Below are 12,643 nucleotides of genomic sequence, written 5' to 3'. Positions count from 1 at the left end.
CAGTAAGTTTGGGACATTCTGGGCTAGGTACAATTAAACTAGATCACACTGGTGGTAAGTGGGAGTTCATGATTCACAATGAGAAACACATGACTCCACTGCCGTTCTCTCCCTACAGTCCCCACACCGCCTCTTTGGAGGATTCCTGGAGAAAACTCGAAAATACATTTGAGCTTGAAAACATACCCATATTTAAGACTGTGTAGGACCTAGAGGCCTTCATAAGAATGCATACTTATGCTAAGTGACATTGCAAATGGAAATGTCATGTGTCCGTATTTCTCCTAAGGATAATTCATAACCAAGGGGCGGGCGCGTGCTCCAGCGGTGACGACAGCAGAACAATTCTTTACAACCGATTGCCGCCTTTTTAGTAATTAACATGCTCCATATAGATTGAAAGGTCATTTCTTCTCCTCTTTCTCTAACAGTCTTTAATATTTACCAAATAGTGTCGCATTGTTGGAAATGTCACAGGCTCTATAGCACAGGGGCGATTCCACACAGTGATTCATGATGACTTAGTTCATTAAGAAAATTACAACTCATTTATTTGGATGCTATATCTCCTCTGCTCTCAAAGAATTCTCTTTGATTAAAAAAGTGAATTATGTTGACTTGTTTCTGTGTCGTAGGTGGCTTCTAATTAAAATAAAAGATAATGTGTCTTAGCCTTAAGTACGTATTTCCTTTTCAACGACCATTAGAACTTTCACTAAAGAAAGTTGTTATGGCAAAGGCAAAGCAATTCAGGGCTGAGTTCTCTTTTCTTTCCCCAGTCACTCGCTTCTCATTTCATGATACCTCCATTAAACCTCTTCTGTAACCGCAGACCAGGGAGCCACCTGGAAACCCACCTCTCTTTCTTCCCCACCACCAACCCATCACCAGGGCTGTGGATTTCATCTTCAATACTTCATTTAAGTCTGTTCCTACTCCCCACCTCCACAATTGCCCATGTCACTGTTCCCAACAGAATAGTCTCCCAACTCCCCTCCCTTGTTTCAGTGGCCTCCTGTATGCCACTCTGCATAGTAGCCAGAGAGATGTTTTTCAAGCCACCTGTGATAAAAGATAAGGTATTTTTCCCCATTGCACCGTGGACCAACATTCTTGTAAAATACAAAGAAATGCAATAAAAATGTGCTTGGATGTTGCAGCAGTCAGAACACTGTGGAGGTTTTTAAATGCCCATGCACCATTCTGGTGGTCATCTTATTATGATCTAGAAACAGAGTTTGCAATCTGGCAGTCATCTGAGGCTCACGGTTTGAGTGTCACTGAACTAGGAAGATTTTAAAAATATATAAATCAGATCACAGCTCCCCTCCTGATTCTGATTTGTATTAAAATACAAACTAAAGTGTCGCCTGGGTGGCCAGTCGGTTGAGCATCCGACTTTGGCTCAGGTCATGATCTCAAGGTTTGTGAGTTCAAGCCCCACGTCAGGCTCTGTGCTGACAGCTCAGAGCCTGGAGCTTGCTTTAGGTTCTGTGTGTCCCTCTCTCTTTCTGCTCCTCTCCTGCTCATGCTCTGTTTGTGTCTCAAAAATAAATCAACGTTTTTAAAAATTTTTTAAAAATGTGAACTAAAATAGTTAACATCCCCTATGTGGCCCAGCCTCATCAGACCTTTAGACTCTCCCCCAATATGTGTCTTCTGAGTTTGCCACCATTGTCCATCCCCACTGTCTTTTAAGTCCTTAAAATGCTGAGTGTCTGCACACATACTTTTTTCGGTCTGGAATGTCCTCCCCCAGCCCATCAGCCTGGCTTTTGCCTACATTCTTCAGGGCCCACCTTAAATATCTCTTCTGCAGAAAGATGTTACCTCACCCCTCCTACCACTGCTGATAAATCTATTTGACACACCTTCCATTGAGAGGTGGGGTCTCTGCTCACTTCCCCAAATCTGGGCACACTCTGACTGCTTGCCCAATAGAATATGGTGCAAGGGAGACTGTGCCAGTTTCTAGGCTCAGCCTTTAATGTTGACCATTTGCAATGGGTGGCTTTTGGATTAGGTGCTATGAGGTGTCCACCATGTAAAAAGTCTGACTGGCCAGAAACTGCCATGCTGGGAGGGATCCCAAGCTAGCTATATGGAAAAGCTCCCTTTAGAGACAGACACCGGTTCCCATGACACGGAAGTGAGTGAACAAGCGACTCCAGTCTCAGTTACCAACTGACTGTATCCATGGAAGAAGTGAGAACCATGTGAGAACCATGGAACCAAGTGAGAACCATCCAGCTGAGTTCATCCACCTGAGACCCACAGGAGATAATAATAAATTATGAATATCAGACATTATGTTAGACACCAAGTTTTGTTTGTAATGTAGCAGCAGATAGCTGCAAGAGTTTCCCTGCTGTATTATTTAACGCTGTCCTGTAATTGTTTTTGTTAAAATGCATATGGCAAACACTGGTATGAGCTTGTCTTGATTTGGACTTCCCTCAGTAGTGGAACCTGAGACCAGGGTTTCACGGCAGCTGACTTCTAGGTCAAAGAAAAAAATAACGTTTCCTAGGTTAAGTATGTATTTCCTTTTCTCCACCCAGTAAAGGTTTCAGTGCAAAAGCATCAGAATAATGAAAGAACAGAGCAGTTTGTAGTTATATTTGCCTTGTTTCTGTTATCATCTGGGGAGGTGATCCCAGGAGGCCCTGTGAGCAAAAACAAGACTGGCTCCTCGGGGCGGGGGAGGGGGTGGGCACTGAGGCTCCATGCCACTGGGGACCCACTAGAGGCTACGTGGAACATGTCCTGTAACTGCCCCACTGACAATAGGCGATGCAAGAAAGCTGGGGTGTCAACTCACCAACTCTCACTGGAAAGTTAATTCTCAGACACATTAGCCTGTACGACAAGAGGTTTCACCACCTTCCTGAAGCTGGAAAATGGCTTCAGGCAGAGGGATGCAAGCCTCGTGCTCAGAAAACTGTGGAGACCTCCGGAGAGGAAGGAGGGGAAGTGATGACTAATTTCCATGGGCAGGAGGCACGTCTGTGTCATTCCCTGCTTGATATGTAGTGCCTGGCACCTGCGGGGCATGCCATAAATATTTGTTGAACAACCAAAGGAACGGCAAAGACGCCTTGCTCTATGAAGATTGTAGCAATGATCTCTGCTCTGGAGGGCTCAGATTTTGCTGTTGATCTTGGCAAGACCCCTCTCCTCTCTCTAGGCCTTGGTTCTCTGCATGTGTGATAAAGGGGTTGAAGTTCATGATTTCCATGAATCCTTCCAGCTACTTCGTATAGATATACGGATAGAATATATTAGGCTAAGAGGTCATATTCTCAGCCAAAGGAATTAGTTGGTTTTTACCAAGAAATGGAATGAGTGTTTTAACAAGAAAGTGTAGTTAATGATGTCATGAGAATTACACTGTGATCTTCTGTCCTTTTAAAAAGGAAGGTTAATTATTGCATAAATTGGGCTACATATGCACAAGGGAATTATTTAACAGCCATGAAAAATCAACTTTATGAGAAATGTTTTATGATATTGAAATATAGGCACATATTATATGTGTAAAATATTTGTGTGTGTGTGTGTGTGTGTGTGTGTGTGTGTGTGTGTGTGTGAGAGAAGATATATCTGGAAGAAAAAAAGGAATATCTGATCTATCCTCTTAGGCTGGTATGATAATGGGTTTTATTTTTAGATTTAAACTTATTTACACCTTCTAAATTGTAGAAAATAGACATGCATTATTTTTACGATCAGAATTTATATAACAAATGTGCACATAAATGCGTTCAAATGGTGCAAAGGAAAGGTAAGGAAATGCAATCAGGGAAGCATTTAAAGGCCCCTCCGACCTCACTCCCTTGCTCAAGGGAAGGCTAAAGTGCTGTCCTTATGTAGACCTTGAAAGTGACACAAGATGAATGAAAAGTGTTGCGTGTAGTTTTAGATGCATATTCAGGCATCATCATTAGATGTATATCTCTGCTAACCTATTTTATCCTCAATATCTATATCTCTATAATGGGTATACCAATATTGAATTCACATAATGGTTATAAAGACTAGAGGATATAATAATAACATCCTGGCACATTTAAGGGAAAGTAAGGTTTCATGAAAGATAATAAGAAACAGAACCTGGGAAACTTGGTAGACTACTTTATAATAAATGGAGTTTCAAAGGTAGGGAAATGATAGCCTCATTTTATTACTCAGAGTCTGGCAACTACTTCTGGGTCAGACAGTGGGTGCTCTAACAATATGGAACGTCACTGGTGCTGAGGGCCTTGATTTGAGCTGCATATTTTTAAAAACAGGTAATAAAGTTAAAATAGCATCTGCCCGGGGTTCTCTCTTGGGGCATGTACCTTGGGAGCCCAGAGCCAACATGTATGAAATCCAGCTACCTTGACCTCACCATGCTGGAAAGTCTGCATGGAGATAGCACACAGAGACGGTGGGAGATGCCCAGGGAGCCCCATCTTCTCCAGGCCCCCTCTGGTTGAGTCTTCCCAGCCTGGCACTGTTCATGAACGTCAAGAAGCCTTTGACAATATCCCAACCCAAGTCAGCACCCTCCTGCAACTGAATGGGAGACCCCGGGCCAGAACTGCCCAGGCAACCACTCCTGAATTCCTGACCAATAGAAACCATGAGAGAGAATGAGTACTGTGGTTTTAAAGCACTAAGTTTGGGGGTGATCTGTTCCATAGTTACAGATAACCTGATTTATACAACAGGGAAGACATGAACTAATATATTGCTAAAGCCACTTCTAATTCCAAGGCTGTGTTTGTGTCATCATCATTCATTTACAACTAACCTAACATGACTGCAGGTTCCTCCATGGGCAAGAGGGTTCAGGAAGGAAGCAGGGTCTGGGGCTTAATATAGCCACCCTCTCACCTCTGATGCTCTTTAAATGATGACTTATGTACGTATATTGTGTTTCATCTCATTTTGCCCTGTGTAAACACATTTTTCTAACCTCATTATTAATAATGGCCAAGTGGAAATTAATCAGTGGAAAGAGAGCCAGCTCTTTAATTGATGACCGTGAATGTGGACTTGGAGATGAGGCCCTGGTAAAGCACATAGCTGTGTTGCTTTTACACGTTTCCTCTGATATTTTACCTGCTGCTCATTCACAAAAGCAGACATAGGCCCTGTTGAAGACAATGCAAAACGTCTCTAACAGAGATGAACACAGACAGTTGTTTTCTACTCACAAGTTAAAGAATTAAAAAAAAAAATTCTTCCACATTACATTAGCGGCTTTTGGATCAACCTGCCAAATTCACTGAGTAGTTTGGTGTGGCATGGAGATTAATACATTATTTCACTTGTAACTCTTCATTTTCATCCAGAATAGATCCAGTAGTTAAAAATACGTGATATTGCCCTGATTCTGTATGTATCTCCAGCGATGCAGCAAGCATTGTACTAACCACTAGAGAGGCTATGGTAAAAAAAAAAAAAAAAAAAAAAAGGTACGTGTGGTTCTCGTCTTCATGACATTTATGGTCTAGTTGGAAAGATAAACATTAATTGGATAAACGAACACGAAAAATGTAGTTGTTGTGTTGAGAATGTGAAATAACCAGAAGTTCCTAGTATGACCGGTTAATACGTTAGAACAACCACCCTTACCAATTTGATATTATCTACTAAAACTAAACACTCTTGAATATATACCCAGCTGAAATGTGTTCATATGTTAGAACATTCACAGCAGCACTATTTGTCTTAGCTCCAAAATGCAAATGACATAAAGATGTCCATCAAAAGTGCAAGGTATTAAAAATTACGGTATATTCCTGTAATCGAATGCTATACAGCAATGAAAAGGAATGACCTGCAACTCTACAGAGCAACATGATGAATCTAACTAACATAAGACTGAGTAAAAATACATACGATAGAACCATGTATACATGAAGTACAAAACTGAGGAAGCTAATCTATGCTGTTAGAAATAAGGAGAGTGAGGGGCGCCTGGGTGGCGCAGTCGGTTAAGCATCCGACTTCAGCCAGGTCACAATCTCGCGGTCCGTGAGTTCGAGCCCCGCGTCAGGCTCTGGGCTGATGGCTCGGAGCCTGGAGCCTGTTTCCGATTCTGTGTCTCCCTCTCTCTCTGCCCCTCCCCCGTTCATGCTCTGTCTTTCTTTGTCCCAAAAATAAATAAAAAAACAAAAACAAAAAAACAAAAAAAAAAACAAAGTCTTTAGAAATAAGGAGAGTGGATGCCGTTGGTGAGGAAGTAACTAGAAATGGGCATGGAGGAGGGGCTTCTGGGTGCTGGTCATGGCGTTCTTTTGGATCTAGGCGTTGTAACAGGGGTGTGCTCATTTCTGTTCGTTTTTCTATATGTATGTTATGCACTGTTGTAGAAAGATCAGATGCTTTCTGTTGTCGGCAAGTTTAACCCTAAGGCCTTGTGAATGAAGATCGGAATTCTTTATGATCAAATTCTCATCTACCTCTCCAGTCTTTCTTCCTTTCTCTCCCTTGCCAAAACTTACCTGATTGCAGTACCCCCCATTTCTCAAGAGCGCCAAAGCGTTTTCCATCCTCTTGATTCTATAAATGTGGTCTTCTTGCCTGGAATATGCCATTTCTCTTCCCCACCCGAGCGCCCCTTCTCGTCAGATGCCCCAGCTCAGCTGTGATATTATATCGGTAGGAAATCATCCCAAATTGTTCTCTCCACTCCTATATTCCATATCCTGTGTTTTTCAGTTCCCTTGCTATATTTCTTATTATGTTGTATTTAAAATGGTACGTTTACATGTCTGATGACCTACCGCTGAAGCCCTATACACCCTAGACTATGAGTAGCCTCAGTGGAAGGGGTCTCACCTATTCTTTCTTAACTCCCAAGTGCCTGGGTTGCCATGTATGCTAATAAATGCTTGAATAATGGATGCATGAGTGGATTCTGCACTAAGTCTGACTTGGAATGCATGAAAACTAGGCTATCAAATAAAGAAAGGAATCCAGGGACCTGAAAATTGTTGAATCAGCAAAACTAGCAACTCGTATTTGATCAACCCAACCAGGAGGTGAGATTTCTGGAGCATTCCAGAGAAATGGTGTAACCAGACAGAATAATTACAGATTCAGGTTCTTGATCATTGATCCAACGATAAAGAAAACTGAGCACACAAAAAGGATCTTTTAAACAAATTAATGTTAAAGGCAATTTTCATACAATAGAAAACTGTGGTTTTCTACCTCATAGCTAATCTGTGCATCTAGTTCATGCATTCACTGAGTGGTTCATGCTTTCATTCATAGCTTTTATTGAGCAGTGACTATATGCCTGGTTCTGTAGTAGATGCTGGAGATCATCTATAAAGGGGAGTTACTGACTACATAAGAAGAAAAACCTACAAACGTATCATTAGATGGATCCAACTTGATTATTGAGAATCAAGAAACATCTGTATCATTTCAGGTACTCTTGGTGTCTTTGGTAGCACCATTTTGTTTTTATGAAACATTTCTAAATAGTCCCAAAATCACTTATATTGTTTCAGCAGCTGCCAAATTTTTGCCTGTATGTATTACACAGGCAATAAATCATATTTCCTTTTCTTTTGGAAGCTAATAATTATAATAACAAAAAAAGAAAGAAAAGAAGAGAAAACAGAAAAGAGAAAAGAAAGGAAAAGAAAAGATTTTTTAAGTAAAAGTTACTCTCTACCCAAGGACACACAATGTATATTTTTTGGTTTTCCCCAGGAAAGGCTTCTAACTTACCATTGGGAAACATTGAGAAGCTTGGTCAAGTATTATCTCTGCTTGGTTGATAAATAGGTCATCAGGAGGGAAGTGTTATGGCGATAAAATGCAATCTGTTTATAACCTTAGTATCTCTCACTGTCAAAAGTCCCTTTGCCACTTTGGGTCACTTTTTCAAAAACATTTAAATACACTGGCAACCAGAATTCACTGAGCAAACCCCAGCTTACTTGTTTGCCACTTGCCTAAATGTTAATCACAACTGTTCAGATTGGTAACGGCCCCGGGGAGAACTGGCCTCCTGTGTGTTCTTCGCTTGTATATATCACTATGCATTCACCTCTCTCCCCACACAGTTGTGCACCAGGCATTCATTGCATCACATTTAATAATTTAGTTGTGCATCTCTGTCTCTTCCTTGGCTGTAAACTTTTGGAGTGGACAGAGCAGGGCTTTTCCTCTTCACATCCCTGAACCCAGGTTCATTGCATGGCATGTTATGAAGATTTTATGTTTTGGGAATTTAACTGCGTGAACGAACGACTTTCTTACCTTTGGCTATTTTCCACACTATTTCTCCAAAGATACATGTTGTAAATAGTCCACATTGTTCTGGGCTTTGATTTTGCTCATATGGAGTCCTTTCGTCCCAAACTGACCTGTCGGAATTTTAAAGCATTGGGCTGGTAAAATATTCACAGAGATTCTGGATGTTGATGCTTTTAATTGTATGAGGGAAGACGCACTAACAAATGCAGACACGTCCCCCAAAACAGAGAACGAGAGGAAATGAGTGATGTCACCCCCCCTGGAAATCCTACTGCCCGCTAGAGAAGGAAGTCCGTCTTTGAAAGTTGGCGTGACTGTTGGACGCTCAGCTGTCACTTTTTTCTCACATTTATTCTGAATGAGCACAATCCATCCATCAGTGCTTAAAGAGTTTTCCAACAGTACATTGACCTTGAATGCGGCACATTGATTTTCAGTAACGCACGGCAAATAGGGTCGTTACTGAGTCACCCAACAGTGAATGTGATTGGGAACAGATTTCTGAAATTCCAATAGGGTGCCACCTGCCCTGGATGATGGATCAGCCTACTGTAAACCATCAATCCTCGCCGAGGTCTTGAAAAGGGTGACACCTGTATGAAATTTATCATTATATACACCACCAGCCACAGCATAAGACCACAGCTAGGCTTTTCTGCGATGGCGGGGCCTCTGGAGTAAGTGGTCTGTTTTGTTCACAGTCACGTTTACTGACATGCTTTCCTGAGAAGGAGCCACTGGTGATGGTGACAAAGATGTAAACACTACAGGGAATTACATCTGCAGCAAGGATTGAGCGATAGATAAAGAGTCCATGTCTTAAGCTGTTAGAGGTTAATGCCCGATCAATTAAGGTGATTGTTTCTTAGATTGCATTGGACAAATGTACGCGCACAAAGGGGACATTAGCACAACCAGAGGAGAAGAACAAAGAGAAATTAACTGATGCTAAACTCCAAATCAAACTGGAAAATGATTTTATGTTCTTTTGAAATGCTGAATTATGTTAATGAAGAGTTTTCTTCCAAAACGAAGCTCCTATGTCCTTTTTTACTTTATCGTAAAAAAAACCTAAGAGTGAAATAAGAGGCTTCATAAAGAACTGGGTAATTGTACAGGCCATGCTAATTTTGCAAAAATACGGATGTGGGAATGTATGTTGTTTTCTTTTGTTTTGTTTTTTGGTAAAGTGATAGTATGTTGTATTAATATAAGTAATAATATTTGTCATTTATTATCAGCTGTGTGTAGTCACCACCCCAGTACATTACAGGCATTACACTGACTTTTAAATAACCTCGCCATGTAGATTTGATTTTTCTCCCCATTTTGTACATAAGGAAACTGAGAGTCTAAGATCTGGAGGAAGTTGCTCAGGCTTTATAGTTACAGATGGCAGAAGTGAGACTGAAAATCTTGTCTTTACTCTCTGACTTCAGCCCCCCACAAACTTCTCACTACATCCCTGCTGTTAAGCGCGTACCATGAGAAATTCAGTCACTGGCATTTACATACATTGCCTGGTTTTATGATTGCTCACCTTGAAAGCAGCCAGTCAGAGCAGACCACGTCCTGACTCTCCATCCACAAGGGTTAACAGATGTTACTGCACACGTGCACTTTGTGATGGTGCTCCTTTGGGAGTTGCTAAGCTCATGATTCTCCTTCCCTAATTACAAGCTGCTTGGGGAGGGAAAGCTTTTGGAGGTCTGGGTATATTATAATTGATGCCTTTCAAACACACACCCCAACCCGCCAGTCGCCTCTCCTTCTTTCAGACACTCTGGCACTGGATGGACGTGACTCCCCCTTCCAGACCCAGGGGCTGACATCCAGCCAGGCAGACCCTGCAGTGATGATAGGGAGGGCTGCCACGAGTCCAAACTCAGCCCGAGCTACTCACAGGAAAGGTTGGGAAAGTGCTCCACCCCGCTTCCTTTTGATAATTAAGTTCTGCGTTGGTGGCTGGGTTCGAGGCCTGTAGCCAGAGTGGGCTGCTTGTTGATTCTGCTTGTTCCTGGAGGTCTTTTCTGCTTGACTCACCTTCTGGAGCAGGCACAGAGGCCCGTTCCCAAGATACACCTCTGTTCATCTTGACCCCCACTTCTCTCCTCCGTTCGAGTTTGGGTTCCCAAAGCGTCCGGTACACCTCTGGGCTATACGGTTTTGTAGAGCTGATGTCTTCTTTATCTTTTTCACTCTGAGTACCTAGTATTGAGCTTTATATATATAAGAAGAGCCTTGTTGATGTTCATTGGAAGACAAAAAAAAAAGTAACAGAGGGACCCATCGTGGTCTGCATTTGCTTGCTTCTATTATTCTACCTCACAGAGGCTGCCAGACCGTGTGGCATCAGCAAAGCAAAGATTATGGCCTTTCTGTGATGGTGACATGAAGACAGGAAGCCTTTCCTGGGATTTATACGGTCTGGGTGTGAACAATGCAGCTGCCAAGACGGCCCGTTCCCGTGTCTTCCATACTGCAGAAATTTAACAAATGTCCATTGAAAACACAATTATTTGTTAACTAAATGGCTGAATAGACATCTATTGAATGAATAAATATCCGAGTGAATGGATACTGTAAATAAGTAAATATTTGCTGAATGAACAGACGGATGGCTATTTGTTGAATGACATGACTTGGCTACGTTAAGTTTCCCACAGTGCGAGGAGCTCAGGCTGAACCAATACAGTAGACAACTTTGCATCTGAACTTGTCAATGTGTTGTGTTCAAACTGCCCAGATACCTAAACTCCCTGACTACACAATTGATTGAATTGACTGCATAGACATCTGTCCTCCGAATTCCAAAAACTTCCAAACAATTCTAGTTTCTGTGTCTAAAGATAAGCCTCCCACTCATTTCTGCTATTCATTTCCTCATTTTTGAGTGACGAGAAAAACGGTATCCTGGGTGGTGGGCACCCTGTGTGTGTTCAAGGAATGAATGGTGTTTCCTAAACTTCTCTTCCAGGAGCTATCAGTATTCATAAAGGAGACCAAACACATGACAAATGTGATTAGAAACGACTGTCAAATAATGACAAATACGTTCTAATAAAAACAGACACAATCTGAACAATTACTTGAAATGCAGGTATTTATCAAACAGACCGAGATTAAAAATGACCGTATTGCATTAAAGAAATCAAACCGATGGAATTTTAAATATGCAACTTGGCGGTTTCCCTTTGCTCACGCCTTCCTCCTCACCAGGCTCCTTGCACAGAAATGGGGTGGGAGTGAATTTAAACAAAGAGCGTTCTAAGGCGAACTGAAGTATTCACATTTTTTACCCATGTTATCTCCGGAGTTGGACACGGCAGAAAAATGAGACCACAGTATCGAGGAGAGTGGGACAGATGACAGCCTCTCAGACTCCAATTGTGAGAAAGAATGGAGAGAACGCAAATAGCTGACTGTTCTCCGCGTGGGTGAGGGGTGCCCCTGGGCCCCTTGGACACTGTTGTGGAAGGGCCATGTCTCATTAATGGAAAGGTCCAGAAAGACTGATCTCCGGAAGAAGAACTCACCGGACACTGATGGTTAGGAAGCCTTTCTCTTACTCCCCCGGTCAATTCGCGAATTACCCATCTTTGTTTTAGAGACTTTAAAGAAATTCTGTGACTCTGGCCGCAAGGCACTGGAAGAGCCTGAGATGAAAAGTTTAGCCATTCTTCGGCTTCCTGTCGAAGTAATGAGCGTATTTGTAAATACCGTCACTCATACTGATAATCATGATATGTAATGTAATGTACGTATGTATGTATGTATGATATGTAATCATATGTAATCAGGATATGTAATCAGGATATGTATTTCCCTTTTAATTGCCACCATGATTTATAACTTATTAACATGAAAAATCTTAACAAACCCTAAAACATTAAATAGAATCCCTGCCATCTACCAGTTAGCACATGCTATCCACATGTTCTGTCTACATGCTGTCCAGGTTCTGAGCTCTGGACCCTCTACAGGTTGTGTGGGGCCCGAAGCTTATGTAATTTGGGGACTGTCCTTAAGAAAAATAATGCACTATTATAAATACAAAATGACAAATGCGAAAGTGAATATTTATTTGGAAAGAGAAGATTATAAACTCGTAACAAGCTTTTAAATACTGCAAACATCAAATATTTCCAGGGCGTTGGGAGGAGCCTACAGGGGAGAAAGGCCTGAGGCTTAACCTTCATCCGTGCCAACAAGGTAGCCCAGACACTGTTCTGACACTACTTGGGATTATGTTCTTTAAACCTCCCCACTGTCCTCCAAAACAGATGCAGTGATTTTTTGGCATGCTGTAGGTTCAGAGATGGTGGCCCAAAGAGGTGAAATCACAGGCTTGGGACTCCAGAGCCAGGATTTGCCT

The 12,643-nt window shown here is 41.9% G+C and overlaps 1 long non-coding RNA gene across 1 annotated transcript in view; it reads left to right on the top strand.

Moving 5' to 3' along the window:
• LOC131499372 (uncharacterized) overlaps positions 1-12,643 on the top strand; it is an 800,352-nt gene that overhangs the window by 487,955 nt on the left and 299,754 nt on the right. The window lies entirely within an intron of this gene.

This window comes from Neofelis nebulosa, chromosome 17, assembly GCF_028018385.1.
Source record: "Neofelis nebulosa isolate mNeoNeb1 chromosome 17, mNeoNeb1.pri, whole genome shotgun sequence".
NCBI lineage: Eukaryota > Metazoa > Chordata > Mammalia > Carnivora > Felidae > Neofelis > Neofelis nebulosa.
Note: the sequence above shows the minus strand (reverse complement) of the source record. Positions and strands in the feature narration are given on the sequence as shown.